General features: G+C 45.4%; 1 non-coding gene across 1 annotated transcript; it reads left to right on the forward strand.

Annotated features, from left to right (window-relative positions):
- Nucleotides 1–2,050: 2,050 nt before the first annotated feature.
- On the forward strand, nucleotides 2,051–2,157 carry LOC121434184. Its single transcript, XR_005972399.1, has one exon. It is a non-coding gene; the product is annotated as a U6 spliceosomal RNA (small nuclear RNA).
- The last annotated feature ends 15,653 nt before the right edge of the window (nucleotides 2,158–17,810 follow it).

Below are 17,810 nucleotides of genomic sequence, written 5' to 3' on the forward strand. Positions count from 1 at the left end.
ACAGAGTTTGGGGGCAGATGGAGCTCTAAAGAGCTGGGTTTTGTCTCCTTCCTTCCTCTCCTCTTCCCCTTTCAGGAATCCTACAACTTTGGACTCAACCCCTGCCTTTGGACTCACCCACTATCAGCTCACGAATCCGCACTGGTGCCTGGAAGTGCTTTCGTTCACTCCTCAGACAGCTAATATCCCACAGTGAGCCAACATGTGGGTCTCTCCCTTCTAGTTAGGCAGCTTTCTAGTGAACACACACGAGCTAGGGACCTGGCCTTCATAGGTGAAAAACTCAGTGATTAACCTTTTTCGCATTAAGTTAATATAAAAGGAATTAAGTCTGTATTTGAACCTTCAAGTAGGTCACTTTCGTAAGGACTAGAGTCACGGAAGGAGCTGTCCAGCTTGGTAACCCATAGGTGGAGGCAGCCCACTGATGTTAGCAGACAGAGCCGAAGCAACACCCAAGACCCTGGGTCTTTCTTTTTTTTTTTTTTTTTTTTTTTTTTTTTATTTTTTTTTTAATTTATTTATTTATTAAGGATTTCTGCCTCGTCCCCACAACCGCTTCCCATTTCCCTCCCCCTCCCCCGATCAATTCCCCCTCCCTCGGGTCTTTCAAGAGCTGGAGAGATGACTCAGTAAGTAAAGCACTTGCTGAGAAAGCATGGAGACCTGAGTTCAGAGCCCTAGCGCTTGTGTGAAAGACGGAAATGTGGGCATGACTTACACTGTGGACAAGCAGTGCTCGCGAGCGGGACAGAAGTCTCAGGGCTTCATGGTCAGCTTGTCTAGGCAGTTGGTAAGGTCTAGGTAAGTCACAGAGGAATTCTGTCTCACAGAATAAGGTGAAGAGCAGCAGAGGAAGGCAGCTGATGCCAATCTCCGGTCTTGATACGTGCAGACAGGTATGGGTGTAAGCACACGTAATACACACAGCACGCACACACACACACACACACACACCCTCTGAACCTTTCTGCAACAAAGCGGCATGTCTCATGTCTCTCTTTCTGCACCTGCCAGCATTAGAGTGTCCTCAGAGATAGGGCAACTTGGTCTCCTCCACTCAGACTTCCATTCAGCCACACGAGCAATGCCTGTTTCCTATGATTTTGCAACGGTCTTGCAAAATGATTCCATTTTTATCATGATGGAGAGGGTTCATGAACTGACCCAAACACTGACCACCTGGAAGTGGGCAGTTTCCCGAGGAAGCTCTTGCCATCTTTTCCCCGTGACCCTACTTCTTACTCCCTTCCCTCTGCTTTAAGCCTTCCAACCCGACTCTACCTCAGGGTGACCTGCTAAATTGGGATGTGCCTCTGTCACTTCATTCAGCCTGCCCACGTGACCCTTCCAGAGTCTGATGGTGGGAGGGGACCAGCTGCAGCAGAGGAATGCACAGTTGGTACTTCTCCCTTGCTGCTCGCGAGCTCTGGCAAGCAGCAGAGGGGAAAGGCGAAGCACAGCGGCATTGACTAGAGGAATCCGTCCTCTGGTTGCAACCAGGAGGAGTTTGCTGAAGTTAGCTAGACCACATGAGAATGCTGACCAAGCGCTAAAGGCGTGATCTCAGACTCAAAGAATGCAAGCAACTGTGTTTAAACATACAAAAGTTGCCTGTTGGACGTGCAGTCCTAGAAAGGACCGTGCCTCCTCTTTAAGGAGGGATGTACCAACAAAAGGGATCGAATGAAGAGGGATACCGCTGCCAGCTCCCCTGGTTCCCTGCCTCATGATAGTGACTGGCATAATCATTACCATCTGGAGAGAGGGTGTCTCTCTTGATGGCCTAGTCAACAGTTGGAATTCTGGGTAGGATGCTTTAGTGAGGGGTACAAAGGAACTGATGTCCCTTGGAGAAATCTGTTCTCACTCCTTGTCCACCTTGCTCTGCTCGGGTGCCAGCTGTCCAAAGTTTTCAAATTCTGTAACTCAATTTCATATAAAACAACTTGCCTCCTACCCTGCCTTTCTGTGCCCAGTCTGAGGCTCAGATCATGGAAGCTCCATACCAACCTTGGGTTGCTTAAGCAACTTAAAAGTCTCAAGCCTGGTGTTCACTTTGGCAGCACATATATTAAAATTGGAATGATACAGAGAAGATTAGCATGACCCCTGCGCAAGGATGACACACAAATTTGTGAAGCATTCCATATTTTAAAAATAAGAAGTCTCAAGCCTGCAAGTCTAGTGTGCCGCTCAGGCTGTAATGAGTGAACAATGACCCCAACAACCGGTGTCTATGATGTATTGTGAAGTTTTCTTATGAATCCCTTGGATGGGATATCCCAGAACTACCATGGCAACAGTTGCTGTCTCCTGAGTATCCTCACAGTAGGTCTTCTCCTACCATCTTTCATTATCTTCATTTTTTTATTTTTGATGCATATTCTCACTATGTAGTCCACACTGGCCTCGAACTCATCGTGTTGTGGAAGCTAGCCATAAGCTTCTTCTCTTTCTGCTTCAGTCTTCTGAATGCCAAATGCAGCCATATCCCACCATATCACAAACTATCCCCATCTTAAAGATGAAGACATGAGAACCTCAAGGAGGTGGTTGTTTAACTGTGCCCTCTATCGCTTTTCTAAGAGAATAATAGCCATGCCTTAGGAAGTGAAGATCCAGCTATAGGCCATCAGTTGCCTTCAAAGAGTATCCTATTAAAAATTGCAATGAAGACTGGGGCTCAAAGTCCATTCTTCCTATTTCTTTAATTAATTTATTACCATCCTGTGTATGTGGTGTTTGTGCATATATGTATGGTCACATGCTCGCCACAGTGTGTGTGCATGTGTGCGTGTGTGCATGTGTGCGTGTGCGTGTGCGTGTGCGTGTGCGTGTGTGTGTGTGTGTGTGTGTGTGTGTGTGTAGGTCAGAGGATAACTTTGTGTGGTGGGTTTTCCAAGGTTTCAGGAGCCAAAGTCAGGCATTCAGGCTTGCACAACAAGTACCTTTACCTACCGAGACATCTAACAGGCCTCATTCATGTGGTCTAAATTATAGAGATGGATAATGAAGCTCTTTTAGCTTCCATCCGTGTGTTTACAAGGGCTGTATGTGCCCCTGGATCTTGTTAATATGGATGCTCTATGTTCTGTTTGTCAGAGTAAGGGGAGTAGACCATGACATAGGGACCTGTGTGCTAGCATCCCTGTTGGTGTGGTCAGCATGGTGCAACAGGACAGTTTGGCCATGGCCAAGGGAGTGAGGAAGAAAGATAAATCGGGGAGAGTCATGGATGTGATATCAAGGCATGTTTGCCTCTAACTACCTGTAAGAAGTGAGGTAGACCTTCTGCTTCTCTTGTTCATGTCATCTCATGTAGTGGAAGCTGCGTGTTGCATTCCTGCCATCCCAGCTTTTGGTCGCCTGGCTAGCTTATGCCCCGAAATAACAACACACAAACTGTATTCTTTTAATCACTGCTTGGCCCATTATATCTAGCCTCTTCTCAGCTAACTCTTGCACCTGGACTGGCCCATTTCTAATAATGTGTGTAGCACCGAGGTGAGCTTACTGGGAAGATTCTAGCCTACGTCCATCCTGGGTCGGAGCTTCATCACGTCTGCCCCAGAGAGGAGAGCTATAGAGTCTGAGCTCACTTCCTCTTCCTCCCAGCATTCTGTTCTGTTTACTTCACCCACCTATGTTCTAACCTATGAGGGCCAAGCAGTTTCTTTATTTTTTAACCAATGACCTTCCTCCATCAATCTCATACTTGGGTCCCACGGCAATTCTTCCTGTTTACATAATCATCCCAAGTGCACAAAACTAAGACATGATGTAGGCACACTGTTCCACAGAGCACTGGAAAGTCAAGATTCATGCCCAAACCCACCCATGCCAGACTTCTTTACAGTTAGCCTTCCATCTCCCCCATCCCCTTTGGGGATGCTTCCACAGGGGCTGAACACAGCAGGGGTGCCAGGTGGTTTTGATTTTTTCTCACTTGTTTATTGGGAGGAGGGGTCTTACACAAGCTATGGCCTCATGGAGGTCAGGGGACAACTTTTAGGAGGCAGTTCTTTCCTTCAACCGTGTGGGTTCTGGGGATCATACTCGATTCTTCAGTCTTGGTGGCAAGCACTCATACCGCCTAAGTTAGCTTGCTGGCCCCAGTCAGTAGTTTGAAACACAGTAAAAAGTCTGAGGAATGAGAGACAAATGAACATTTCAGTTAGGACTTAATTTCAGCTGGAGTCAAGGAAAGCAAGGTAGGCTCGGAGGTCAGAAGTCCAGGATTTTAGGCCCTCGAAGGCTAACAATGAAAACGTGCCTGTGAAGGCCAAGAATATAAACTGATTTTAATTCGCTGCTGAAGAATTTGAGTCCAGAGTCACGTCAGCGACTTATGTCAGTGCTAAGTCACTAAGTTCAGGGGGTTCTTGTTTTCAGCTCAAAAGCTTGGCTACCTGCAGCTCTGCCTCTGGCCTAAGTGGCATTCCAGAGGGACCTGGAGGAACGGCCCTGGAATCCAACCCATCATGCGGAAGGAATGGAGAGTTTAGTTGTTCTCTGACTCAACAGCCTCTTGTAGAATCCTCTGACTCCAGGTCTACCTTATTCGTCCTGGCTTTTAGGCTGCTGTAGATTCTTATTCCCGCTCCTACTTTGTTCCTAACTGGGGAAAATGACTGGGTGCAGACATTCCAAAGTGCTTTCAGCATGATGTTTAAATATGCTAAACCAACTCACGCTAATTGGTCCAAATCTCCCCAGAAGATCTCCTCTTTCCCTGAGTATTTATGTCTCTGTCCTGCTGATTCTCTTCCACAGCCTCCTGAAAGGGGGAAGGGGAGGGGAATCCGCAGGACATCTTGGGAATTAGAAGAAGGGGATGTGTGTAGGTATTCACAGTTTAATTTTGTTTTAGATTTAGGGTCTGTTATTGTTGCAGAACACACGTAGCTTTTAGCTTTTGTTAGCACTAGGCCTTCAGGATGCCAAGCTAATTTTCTTTCCCAATCCCCTGTTAGTTTCAGGTGACAAGCTTTTAAATGCATGGCTCTGTTAGTGTTAGGGAGCCTCGGGACTCAGTCTTGCAGCCTTCCTGTCCCCTGGTATACGGTTGCTCTGGTCACATCCCAGGGTGTCCTAAATCTCCAGTTTCTTCTTTGAGTGGCTGTCTTCCATTTGTTTTATTTAGCGATAAGACCACGCTTTTGACTCTGGGTGAAGCCTGGTTAACTGAGCTGTGTTTGTAGAAAGGCATCTTGGATATCCCTGGTGTCCTAGAAGAAGGCCAACATCCTGAACGCTGTTTCAGCCTGTTTGAAAAGTATGACATTTTCCAATTCTCTAGACGATATTCAAGTTTCTTCTACTGACCTCTACAGAGTCCCGTCATTGACACATTGTGCCACAAACCTGGTAGCTGTGACTTAGAATTTACTGTCACAAATACTAACCAACACGTGATGTGGGGACTACTGATCCGGCCTGCACATATTACCCATGCTTACTCTGTCTGTGATGATTCCAAGCTAGAACTCTGGTGGCCAGGCAAGTGGCCTTTACCTGGGCTTCTAACAATTGGAGTGAGAACAAAAACCATCTCCCCAGGTCCTTAAATCAACATCTAAAGCACGTTTTAATTTACATTTTATTCCCTAGAAAAATTTCAGTGACAGCAACCATTAGATGAAACATAAATTAAATAATAGTAATCTGAGTAATTCGTTCTTAAACAAGTGCTTCTTTTCAGAACAAGGTGTAGAGATTCTTTGCACTGATTTTCTTTTACACTCAGGACACTGAGACATAAGAGCAACCCATCCCTCACTCCCCCTCCCCTACACCCCCCACTGCTGCCTACTGACTCCAGATCACTATAAACTGAAGGAAGACGCTTCCTCCTTGGATCTTATGAACCACAGGCCTTGACAGACAGACAGAACAAGCTCTTGCTGCTTCTATTTGCTACCATCTAGTCCTCTGTGGGAGAATTTTCATCAATGTGTGGCTCAGCTTTTGGGACTCTGGAGAGTGTTTGGGGAAAGAGCACAGAAGTGATAAATAATTTGGATATGAGGATCAAAAAGAAAGCATTAGGGGAAATGGAAATGTTTAGTCTGGAGAAAGGGAGAATGAGAAGAGACATACTTTCCTAACTGTCATAAACAGGACAAGAACAATTCTTTTTTACCGCAGGGTAAGGGAGCCAAAACAAATGAATAGAGGCAGAATAGAGATTTGACTTCGATATATTTAATTCATCCTCCTCCCTCTTTTCCTCCACCTTCTCCTCCCTCTCTCCCTCCACATACTCCTCACCTCTTCCACCTCTACATCCTCCTCCACCATCCTTCTCCTCACAGTGGCCAACAGCAGAAGATGTAGACCCATGGTGTGGATCAGATGAGACCCAAGACTTGGGCTGCTCTCAGCCTCACCAGAGAAGCTTCTTTTCCCGGTGGGCAGCCATCAGTGCAGAGAGGCATAATTGGCCAACATTCTGAGACTGAGAGCTTAGCTCCAAATGGGAAACCTTTATTAACTTCTCACCCCGTGCTAAGGCTCAGGGAACATTGCAGAGGAGGAGGCAGAAAGGATGCAAGAACTGGAGGATGGGGAGGAGGGCTGGGAAATGCTGCCTTCACTCAGAAACTTAGAGATCAAGCTGGCCAAAAGTTCTGTATAGATGGGAGAGGATTTCCAGGCCCCACCTGTCACTGAGGAGTTACTGGCAATTGATGGCTGCTGGGAAAGAGAATCAATCTTCTTGGAGGGTGTTGGCCCCTGGGAGGTTTCCAATGGTCCAGGGGATGGCTCCACATCCATGAACATATGGGCACTGATAACTGGGCTAACAGTGGGTTAGTGGGTTATCCAAAAGGGGGGGGGGAGGAAAGAAAGGCATGAAGTTGAGAGGGGGAGATATTGAGGGAAATATGGAGAAATGTGATGTTTAATCATGGTGGATATGATTGTATTTTATTGTGTACATATATACAATTCTCAAGAGAAAAAATACTTAAAAATAATGCAGAGTTTGAGCATTTAACTAAGTTGTAGAGAACCTGTCTAGCAAGCATGAGGCTCCAGGTTTAATTTCTAGTACCTCCATAATAATAATGCATCTCTTAGGGACTCAGAAACTCTCCTGGTATAGTCTAGGTTAATCAGAAATCTGCATTGTAGAGAATGTAGATCAGTGCCATTCACATGATTGCCAGGAATATTTTCATTGAAAATTTAAGGGAAGAAATGCTTATTATTAACAGGAACCTAACACCCAACCTACACTAGTCGGGTATATGGTCACACCACACACGAATATCTTCATGATTATGGAGGCCCAAAAAACGTGACCTTATTTCCACCTTGACCAAAGGTCAGAGAGTTGGAACTTACACTATTCCTTCAAGGTTATTGTGTTTCAACTTCAAAGGTCCCACCTAGATTTAGACCAGCGAGTTCTGCTCTCTCTCAAGGTTATTGTCAACAGGTGTAGCTAATATCCAGACCCTGTATTTCAGGAATAGAGAAGTAGATATATTCTATCTCAAACAAAAATCTAAGGCTCCAACTAAGGTTCCAGTTCCCTTAAGGAGATAACACTGGATTCCTCCAAGGGAGTGGTTTGCCTACAGAATCCCTGTGCCCTAAACCACACTCAACCATTCCTTTCTGCTTCTCTTTGGAGCCTTGCTCTTCATGGGTGTGCAGGGACAGATGTGATTCTGTCACAATGGAAGGTCCTGGGGGATAAAAGGTGATGCTTCCTTGTGTAGCTCTAGGGGACCACCCTCTCACAGAGGTGTCCCGAAGACACAGTAAGTTCTAGTGTTAAGAACATGCCTGCAGTTTACAAACCAAACAAGCTTATCGGTGTTGTTTCAGGAGACCTTCATCACACAAACTCTCATAAAACTTTCCAGCTAGTATTGGAATACTTATTCAACACTTACAAAATACAAGGTATTCTCTTAAGTACAATGGCAACCATGGGCATCTGAAATGCCTTAACCTTTCCATTGAATGATGCTTTATCCAGTCAGGAAAATGTCACTGGTACAGCAGAAGCAGATATGGAAGGATGGGGAAAATATGGTGACATGAGTCATGCTATGTTGCTGTGGAAGGTTAGGAAAGCGGGGGTTGGGAAAATCTACAAAGCCATGGTAAATTAAATATAAAGGCAATGACGCTGCTTCCCCAAATGTAAATAGGACTGGATAAACAGAGCGTTTATGGCTCCAGGAAGATGATGCATATGCCCATCCAGGAGTGAAAGGCTCAGCATTAGACCATAGAATTGCAAGTCTCACAAGATAAGGGAAATTGCTGGGTGTGGCCGTGCACACCTTTAATCCCAGCATCCAGAAGGCAGAATCAGGTGTGTCTCCTTGAGTTCCAGGCCAGTCAGAGCTATACACTGAGGCCATGCCTCAATGAGCACATAGAAAAGTGAGTAAATAAATATTTTTACAAGTTATAATAACCTTCTCAGGTCAGAGTCCAGATCGCATATCTCACTGGGTATGGAAATATATTAATGTGTCTTATTAGAAGAAACACAGAAATTTACTATTTTTATTAATTTTTGTGGAGCCAATGCAATAAAGAACAATATAGATGAAGTGGAATAAAAAGCCCAAAGGTGCCATCTCAAGGTCCTGGAGGCTGGAAGTTGAAGATTGAGGTTTTGGTAGAGCCGTGCTGCCCCCTAATTCCAGAGGGAGAATAATTTTTTACCTCTCAGTTTCTGAGAGTGTCAAGAACCCCTTCCTTGTTGATGTTTCCCCTGAATCTTTGACTCATCTTCTCATGTTGTTGCTTTGTTGTGTCTGCATCTTCACAGGAGCATGGTTCTTCCAGGTCTGTCATTTTATAGACACCAGCTACCCTGCATTATGAGCCTGTCTTAATTCAAGGTGATCTTATCCTAGCTTAATCGCAACTGCCATGTCCCCACTCTGTGGAACTGAAGTTTAGAATTTGATCCCCTTTGAGATTCCTGCTGTAGCTTATAACATTGTTCTGTAAGCTAAGACTTTGTATTATTTCTTGATATCTCAAAAACCTTTAATTTTGCACGAACCATAATCTGTTCTTTATATTTCATAGATTCTGAGAACTATGCAAGGAAAATAAGTTGAAGATGTTACATATCCATACCAAAAAGTAAACATCTCTACATATAAAGCATAATCTTGAGACTTCTGAGTAATTTTATTGGTTTTCTGTTACTGTAACAACTACCACTACAGCCTGTTTAATAAGGGAAAGATGTATCTGACTCAACGTTTCAGAGGTTCTAGTCTCACTGTTGTTTGGTTCTGTTGTTTTGGGGCCTGTAGTGAAGCAGAACATTATAGTGGGGATATGATTATCTCATGGCAGCAAAGAAATAAAGAGGGAAGAAGGGGTTTTCGCCCCAATATCTTCTTCAAGAGTACAACCATAGTGGCCTAGCTTCCTCACATTAGGCCTCTTGTAGGTTCTACCACCTCTCAATAGTGTCACAAGCTTGGAACCAAGCTCTTAGCAGCTATAACCTGAGGGGACACATGCAAATCATAGCAAACTTCAAGAATAATAAAATACATGCACAGACATGTGTGTATGTTATATATGTACATATCTTCATATTTTTACATTCAGCAAAGGCAGACCCTTTAATACCCACTTCTAGGTCTTCCTGAAGCAATGTAACCTGAGGTTCAAAATGTCTATTTCAATCTTCTGTAATAGCAGACCTGCCTCCCCATGTGAAAATATCCTAGGGAACAGTTAAACACGGCTGTTTGGCAAACAGTACTTTGCAAATAGGCGAGAGAAAATTGTTACTGCCCACTCACTTTACTTACAACATCATGTTGACAGTACCCCATCGAGAGGCAGAGGCATGACCCCTTTGGTAGAGGCAGAACCTCCTTTCCTCAAAATAGGCAGGGCTTAGTGACTTGCTGCTGATGGACGCAGTGCCCCAGAAAGCATGGCTGAGTGATTTCTGAGACAATCACAGAAGACTGCAGCTTCTGAGTCATTCTCTCCTCCCCTCTCCCTTTTCCAGCTCTTTCCCAACATAATCACCTTTAGAACCCCAGCTGGAAGCACAGCTCATTAGTGGCTATTCGAGCCAGCAGCCCAGCCAGATTCTTGCAGATAGCAGACACCAACCCAGAGACACACCAACACCACAGCTGTTCACAGAGCAGAGACAGCCTATCCCTGCTGCCCACTGCTGTCCAACCAGTAGGCTTAGTACAAGGCTGTTTTATGCTTTGGGTAAAAACTCATCACATAGCTACTGTAAGTAGAATACCATAGATCCCAGGCAATAACATGATGTGAAGCTATTCTCATAGCTGTACTATTTGTTCATGTTGCTAGAACTGTCCTGGTCTCTGAAAAAGACAAGCTTTCAGAAGTAAATTTTTCAGAAATAACACTTACAGGCTCTTTTTTTTTGTTTTTTTTTAAATTTATTTATTTATTAAGGATTTCTGCCTCCTCCTGCAACCGCTTCCCATTTCCCTCCCCCTCCCCCGATCAAGTCCCCCTCCCTCATCTGCTCGAAGAGCAATCAGGGTTCCCTGACTTGTGGGAAGCCCAAGGACCACCCACCTCTATCCAGGTCTCCTAAGGTGAGCATCCAAACTGCCTAGGCTCCCCCAAAGCCAGTATGTGCAGTAGGATCAACAACCCACTGCGATTGTTCTTGAGTTCTCAGTATTCCTCATTGTCTGCTATGACATGGGATAAATCCGCACTTACAGGCTCTTAAAGCCTAAGAAGCTACCAGGCAGTGGCAGCACATGCCTTTAATCCCAGCACTGTGGAGACAGAGGCAGGTGAATCTCTGTGAGGTTGAGGCTAACCTGGTCTACAGAGCTAGATCTAGGACATCCAGGACTGTTACACAGAGAAACTCTGTCTCGAAAAACAAAACAAAACACCATAACCAAACCAAACCAACTAATCAAACAAACAAAACCCTAAGAAGTTCCAGGATGCCGATGTTGAAGCATTTAATATTAATGTGTCTCTCATGTCAGGGTTCCATGGCCTGTCATGGGATATTTTGATCTGACACTCCTGAGACCGCCAATAAAATTGACCTTGATTCGGAGGGCCAGTCTAGCTACTAGCTGATCAAATTAGCCATAGAGGTTTTGGAGGACCCAGAACATGTAGAGAGACACAAGAAATAGTAGGAAGAAGTTTAGAGAGGGGCTCAGCCCTTTTGGGTTGAAGGCGGGGGGGGGGGGGGGGGGGGAGGGTCCACTGGCTGCTTCTTCGCCACTTCTTTGATCAATCAGGTTCATATGCTGTCGTTTGATTCCCGAGTTTTTAATTGATAAATAATAATTAGATAAATCCTTCAATAAATCCTGGGCTGATTTTTCTTTTTTATGAAAAATATATGTATTTATGGTTGTGTATGAGCATGTGTACTTGTGGGTGCACATGCCATGGTGAAGATGTAAAGGTCAATCTTGTGGAGCTCCATCTTTTCTTCCTTTGCGAGGGTTCTAACACATTTTCTTTAATATACTGTCCCGATAGTCTTGGGGTCCTCCTGGGCCTACTTCATTCTTATTCATGTAGTGGAGTTGCGATTCTAAAAGGTATCTTAATTTGTCAAAGATTCAATAATTGTTCTAAAACTGTATTTCACCAATCACTCATTTTACTGACTTCGTGTGTGCTTGTGCGCATATGCACACACACACACACACACACACACACGTACCGTGTTTCCTCATTGTCAAGGTCAGGCTGAGACCTGTTCTGTTTCTCCATATTATGTCACCCAGTGATTGCTTTCCCCCAAGGGACTTCATTTTACTCCCAGATTTTTGACTCTGTTTTGAGGCTGGAGGATGACTGCACCTGGGTGGACACACGGATGACATCATCTTCCCGGTCCCACCCATATGATGACTTATTCCTGAGAGCAGAAAGGGTGCCACTCTATAAATTTATTGGGCTGAATTGGTACTTCATGTAGGGGCACATGGATATACGAAAATCATATCTGGAAAACTGTACCTAAGGACTTACTGGGCACACGAGGCTTAGAAAAAGATAAAATGTGGGCTCCACAAAGAGTTGGACACCCAGCAATGTGAAGACAATGGTTCCACTGGCCTGCCATCTTATCACCGGGGGGGGGGGGGGGGGGGGGAGGGGTGCATCGAGGGACCAGCAGGTAGAGAACTCGACCATCCCAGGCGCCCTAGCTGAGTTGAGCCCCTGCTGCTGACACGCCATTCCTTTGTCCAGGGCAAGTCTTGGCCTTTTGTTTCTGCAGCTGAATACAGCCCTGAAGCTCCATTTACTCCTTGACTCAGGAGGAGCCTGAACCCCGCCAACGTCTCCAGCCTCAATAAGTTTCTTATCTCACATCGAAGAGAGACTCTATTTGCACTTTTATTAGCTTGTCCCCTCTCAAGTCACTTTGAAATCCTTTGCCTCTTAAAACCTTCCTAGCCAGTCTGTAACCCATATATATGCATAGATATAGATAGAAGGACTTTCTGTGTGATGTGTGATCTGAGAGTTAATATTAGTCAGAAGATGGAAATCAAAGGACCTGTGTTTGCCTGGCCAGGGCAGTCAAAGAAAGGGCGAGTGTCTGGCAGATTGCTGCTGATGGAGCTGAGAGCCCTGCACCTTGTGTATTTATCGCTATTCAGTGAATTCTGCCACTGTAAAAAGTCACACACAGACCTCCTCAGGCCCCTTTCTGACACAGTGCACCCACCACACTCATCTAAATTAGACTTTAGTTCATCATTCTCTAACCTTAGAGTCCTTTGATTCCAAATCAAGTCCGTTCTTCCCAAGGCAGGTGGAATTCTGGGACAAAGGGAATGTGCTTCTCCCTTTGAGCTGGATTCAGCTTTGCCGGTGGGGATTCTGGTCTAGTGAAGAGCAGCTGCAGAAAGTCAGCAGGTGAAGGAGGAGCACGAGTGATGAAGGTCCTTATGTTGTGAGCGATGGAGAAATTATAAATAATGAATTATAACACTTTGGTTCAAATTTACACTTCCTGATACTGCTGGGTACAGAAGATTGATCTTAGTGTGCCAAGCTTGAACTTTACCTATGCTCCCAAGTCTCTATTTCTACTTAGGGAGAATAACCACTCTGTAACCGAGGGCTGGCCCAACTTCCATAACCACATACCTTCATGCCTGGGCACGCTGGCAGGCCTCCTGAGGGCTCTCATCTTCAGGGAGAATGAAACCTACAAACAAACCCGAAGCCTACTTGACCCTCACAGTCTGTTCTAGTCACTGCCTCTGCTCTCGGCTCTAATCAGCGTTTTTTTGTGTGTTCAGTTCCTCACCTGCCATGATCGGGCTTCCCTCCCCTGCAATCCTTCTAAGCTATTTCCATCCCTGCCTGAGAACTTCCGTGCCAGCACATCCACTTAGAGTCATGTGTCAAAGAGTTGGGCAGATTGTCTGAGACATGTGTCATTAGAGGATTTTGCTGTATGGAAAATTTTGTTGTTGCACAAGCTCACACAATTGGTTGGGGTCAAATCGCTTGACATGGCCCAGAGGGACAATCAAGACTCCAACGAATACAAGGTATACAAGGCTGCCACAGCGTCATGTAGCAACCAGGTTTTATAAGCAGAAACACAGTCTAAGTAGGGATTAAAAACTATAGCGAAAGGGCTAGGGAGATGGTTCAATATGTAGAGTGCCTGCTGGGCAAGCATGAGGACCGGAGTGCCCAGAATCTGTGGAAAAGCTAGGCGTGGTGGTCTGTGAATTTAACCCCAGTGCTGGGGATCCCAGGGAAAGCCAACCCTGTCAGCCAAATCCATGAGCTCCAGATGCAGCGAGAGAACCTGTCTCAAAGAATCAGACAGAGAGCAATCTGGGAAAACTGAAGTTGACCTGTGGCCTCCATGCTCATACATGTGCATGCACACACTCATATGAACACGTGCCTACACCCACACGAACACATACATATACCACAGGCGCACACGTATAAGATGTCGTAAAATTATAAATCAACAGCATAGTCTTTTATTGCCATTAAGTGCTGAGTAGCGTGAGCATATAAGTATGTGAGCTATGCAGCTATGCACATTTGTATAATTTGCAGCGCGGCGCATTTGTTTACACCGGTGTCACCGCAATCACACAGGGAGCGCATGGTGCATGACGCCATCACAACCGTGGCATCACTAGATGACTGGCATCATCTCTCGGCCCTGTTAAAAGCCACGGAGCCACCATTGTCTGTGTACGTGCTCACTGACCAAACTGTATACCGCACACAGCAGACATAACTGTCCTCCCAAATCCTCGTCTCAGCCCCGGCTGAGACCCTTTCAGGCAGACTGCGGCTTCTTTCACTGAAATCTTACTTCTTTGCTCTTTCTTTACTCTGTGGCTGTTCTTTATGTCTCTCTTGCTGGAGTTTCCTTTTCCGCTTAAACTTTAGCTTGTTAGAGTTCCCCAGGGCAGGTGAGAGATCATCTTCTCTACCCCCAATGCCGATGGGGAAAGAATCCATCCTAGGTTGAGGGTGGGGAAAGAATCCCATCCTAGGTGAGGGTGGTCATTAGGACACAAGTGACTCTTTTCAACCCTGACCATTTTCCTCAACATTGGTCTTAGGCTGACAAAGGTATACTGCTCTTTCAACACCTCCGTTTGGCTGCATAAACAGCAGCTTAGATATAAATCAATTTTCTCCTTTCTGCCAATGTGTTCCTCCCCTAATTGTTTCAAAATGAGACAACAACATGGAATTTCGTTTTCTAGTCCACAGTGAGTCTACTGGATCCATCTTGGAGAAATGGCTCCAATCTTGTCTTGTCTCAACACCACAGTGACGGTGTTTACTAATCAGGAACCATCACCATCCCTTCCTTGAATGGCAGTCATGGTCTCCACAAGTCTCTCAGCTTCTGTTTTCCCCACAGACTATTCTCACACAACAGCCGTAGAGAGGCACAAACTCACCATGGCCTGCTCACGTTGACCACCGTTCAGGTGCTTCCTTCCCAGAGGCACTTCAGAGAAATGCTCCAGCAATCTGCTAGACACCAGTTGAGTCAGTCCTTAGTGACTCCATCTTTCCTTGTCCTGTTTCCCCCTCCAGCCCAATATCCTGGTCTTTTCTGCTGCTCTGATGTGTCACATAGTTCTGCACCTTGGGGTCCTTACTTGTGGTTTCCCTTGCCCCTTTGCCTCACCACTTCCCTTTTTCATTTGTACGGGTTTAATTCGGTGTTACTGCCAGTCCCTTAGAACAGGTTTTCCAGATAACACCTCAGAGGCCTCCCTCTCACCTCCTGTTCCCAATTAACTCTGTCCACAACCCCAGATTACAGCTGCAGGCATTGCTTGCTATCTCATCTATGGAGATCCAGTCCCCTGAACACACATGAACTCCAGTAGAGTAGGGACTTGCTGGTTGTCTTAACACCCGGATTACTACCATCTGCCCCTAACAGATCCTGCCCACAATGGGTATTCAATAAACCCTGATGAATGGATTGGCCACTTCTAAGGTTCATTAAAGCCACTAGTTCTCCTTGATTTCCTGGCACTCTTCTTCTGGGTGAAGTGTCTAACTATTACAGGGAGAGCCAGGCTTCAGTTTTAACAATTAATTCAAAGAAAACAGACTCTGAGAGGCCGGGCACAGGTATGTGCTTTTAATTTTTAGCTTTTAAGAATGCTCTTCCACAGTGGTGGCAAATAATCGAAGATACGGTTAGAACAGCAGTCAGACTCTCCCTGGCACATATCTCCAAACCTTTTCTGTTTGCCTGGTTTTGAGTTTTAGCTGATCCACACTTAGAATTTAGTCCTAACCAGGGGTGTTACTGCTTAGATGTAATTTTCAATTGTTGAAATTTTAGAAACGCCACACAATTAACATCTTTTTATTTCAAACACGTCGATTCCAAGACTATGTCATGCTAACCTTATTCTCAAGAATTACAAAATAAAGATGTTGATATAAAATTCACCGCGATGAAGCCCCAAGGACTGAAATTGTATCTAAGAAACACTGAGGCAATGCCGTGAGCTCATAATCTAAATGGATGCTAAATCATCCTATGGCACATTATGTGATTAAAATGGTTTGGGTCTCATTCAAAGGGAAAATGAAAGAAAAGTGGCAGCTAGCAGGTGTGTGGCTTCAAACATTACCATTCAGCAGTCAGAAATTCTAGCTTGAGGTCATGTCTGCCTAGGTTGTCAGGGACAGCCAGTTACGGTCTATAAAGAGGAAAAGAGCTACTCCTAAAACATCTTAGGAAACGACAAGTGAATGCTAGGTGCTGGCGACTCACGTGTATCATCCCAGCATTGGGGGAAACTGAGGCAGGAGGATTGCCATAAAGTCAACACAGCCTCGTCGACATAGTGAGTGCAAGTCTAGCTTAGGCTATATAGTAAGACTCCCCCCGCCCACATACACACATACATGCACACCTATGCGTGTGCACACTTGTGCATGAACACACACACACACACACAGCTAAATGTTAACATTGCTAATCAAAATAAACAATCCAATCTAGAAATTGTTTTATTAGAGTGAAGGACAAGAGAAAGACAGTTTGCTTAAGTGCATTGCCTGTGTCTAGTGCACCAATTTCTTGAGCTGCATAATTGTGAAAACAATAGTATTGATGAACCATTTATCTAAATTTTCATTCTTCAGACATGTTCAGCCACAGATAGCATGAGCATAATGTAAGAGCAAGCCTAGTTCCATGAAAAGCTCCAGGAGCAGGGGGGGTGGTGGGAGGGTGAGGTTGGGGGGAGTCAGGGTGGGGTGGAGGGCAGAGGCATCCAACCGAGTGCCTGGAAGGGCATTCTGGTGCAGAAGGGAACCGGAGGAGGAAACCGTCTGGGTAATTTGGAAGCACCTGTCACACTAGGGCGGGATTGCAGAGGTGCACCAGCGTTGGAAAGTCCAGCTCAAGTGTTGGATTTGGGGTTACAAAACTGGGAAACTGCTTCTAAAGGAAAACAGGAGCCCGCCGTCCTGTCTCATTACCCACAGAGGCCCCAGAGCCGTGACCTTTCCCCCAGTTCGGAAACTTCTCTGGAAAATTCATTTCATGCCTGTCTCCTCCAGTAAAAGTCTTGACTGAACTGTTGCAAAACAGGAGACTTGGCCCAGGGAATGTGAGACATTGCTTGATAGTCCAGAGCCAGCTGGCATCCTCGGGATTGTGCCTCTGACCCTTGCCTTACCTGAAATCTTGGACCGTGGCCTTTTCCCAGTGGAGGGGACTTTTGATTGTTCCTGTGCCAGGGCACTGGGAAGCAGACAGAGCATATGTGTCACATTCTTTGACACTAAAAAAAATGTCTCCTAGGCTGAGGTGGGGCTGAAGGTGCCCTGATGCCAAGACTTCAGCCACCAGCCTTGGGCAGCAGGGCATCTTGGGAGGCCGGCCTGAAATCTACCAAACCTCTCTGGAAACTTCCATTTCACTTCCTTCCTTTATCTTGCCAGGCCTCTGTCAGTTACCAAGCCGCAACCAACACTCATCAAGTGAAATGATAAACTGCCCCCCGACTCCTAGATGGTAGCTTTCTCTCTAAGAGTGTGTTTATAGCTTGAGGCAGCAGCCTCAGTCCTTGCCACTATTTCCCAAAATGTCTCCCTCGTGCCTGCAGAAAAGAATCCAGTTTCTTCCTCCCACAAGACATTTGCATTTGCATTAGGAGTTTATTGAGTAAGAAGGGTGCTGAATCTTGAAATATATACACAAAATAGGCATCAACTCTGCCCTGGATGCGCATAGAGGCTGAAAGCCAGTCCTCATTGTCAACTTGGCTGGGTTTAGAGCACCTATG

The sequence above is a fragment of the Microtus oregoni genome, unplaced genomic scaffold, assembly GCF_018167655.1.
Source record: "Microtus oregoni isolate MIOR12 unplaced genomic scaffold, Mior012 000042F_ref0000377, whole genome shotgun sequence".
In the NCBI taxonomy this organism is placed as follows: domain Eukaryota; kingdom Metazoa; phylum Chordata; class Mammalia; order Rodentia; family Cricetidae; genus Microtus; species Microtus oregoni.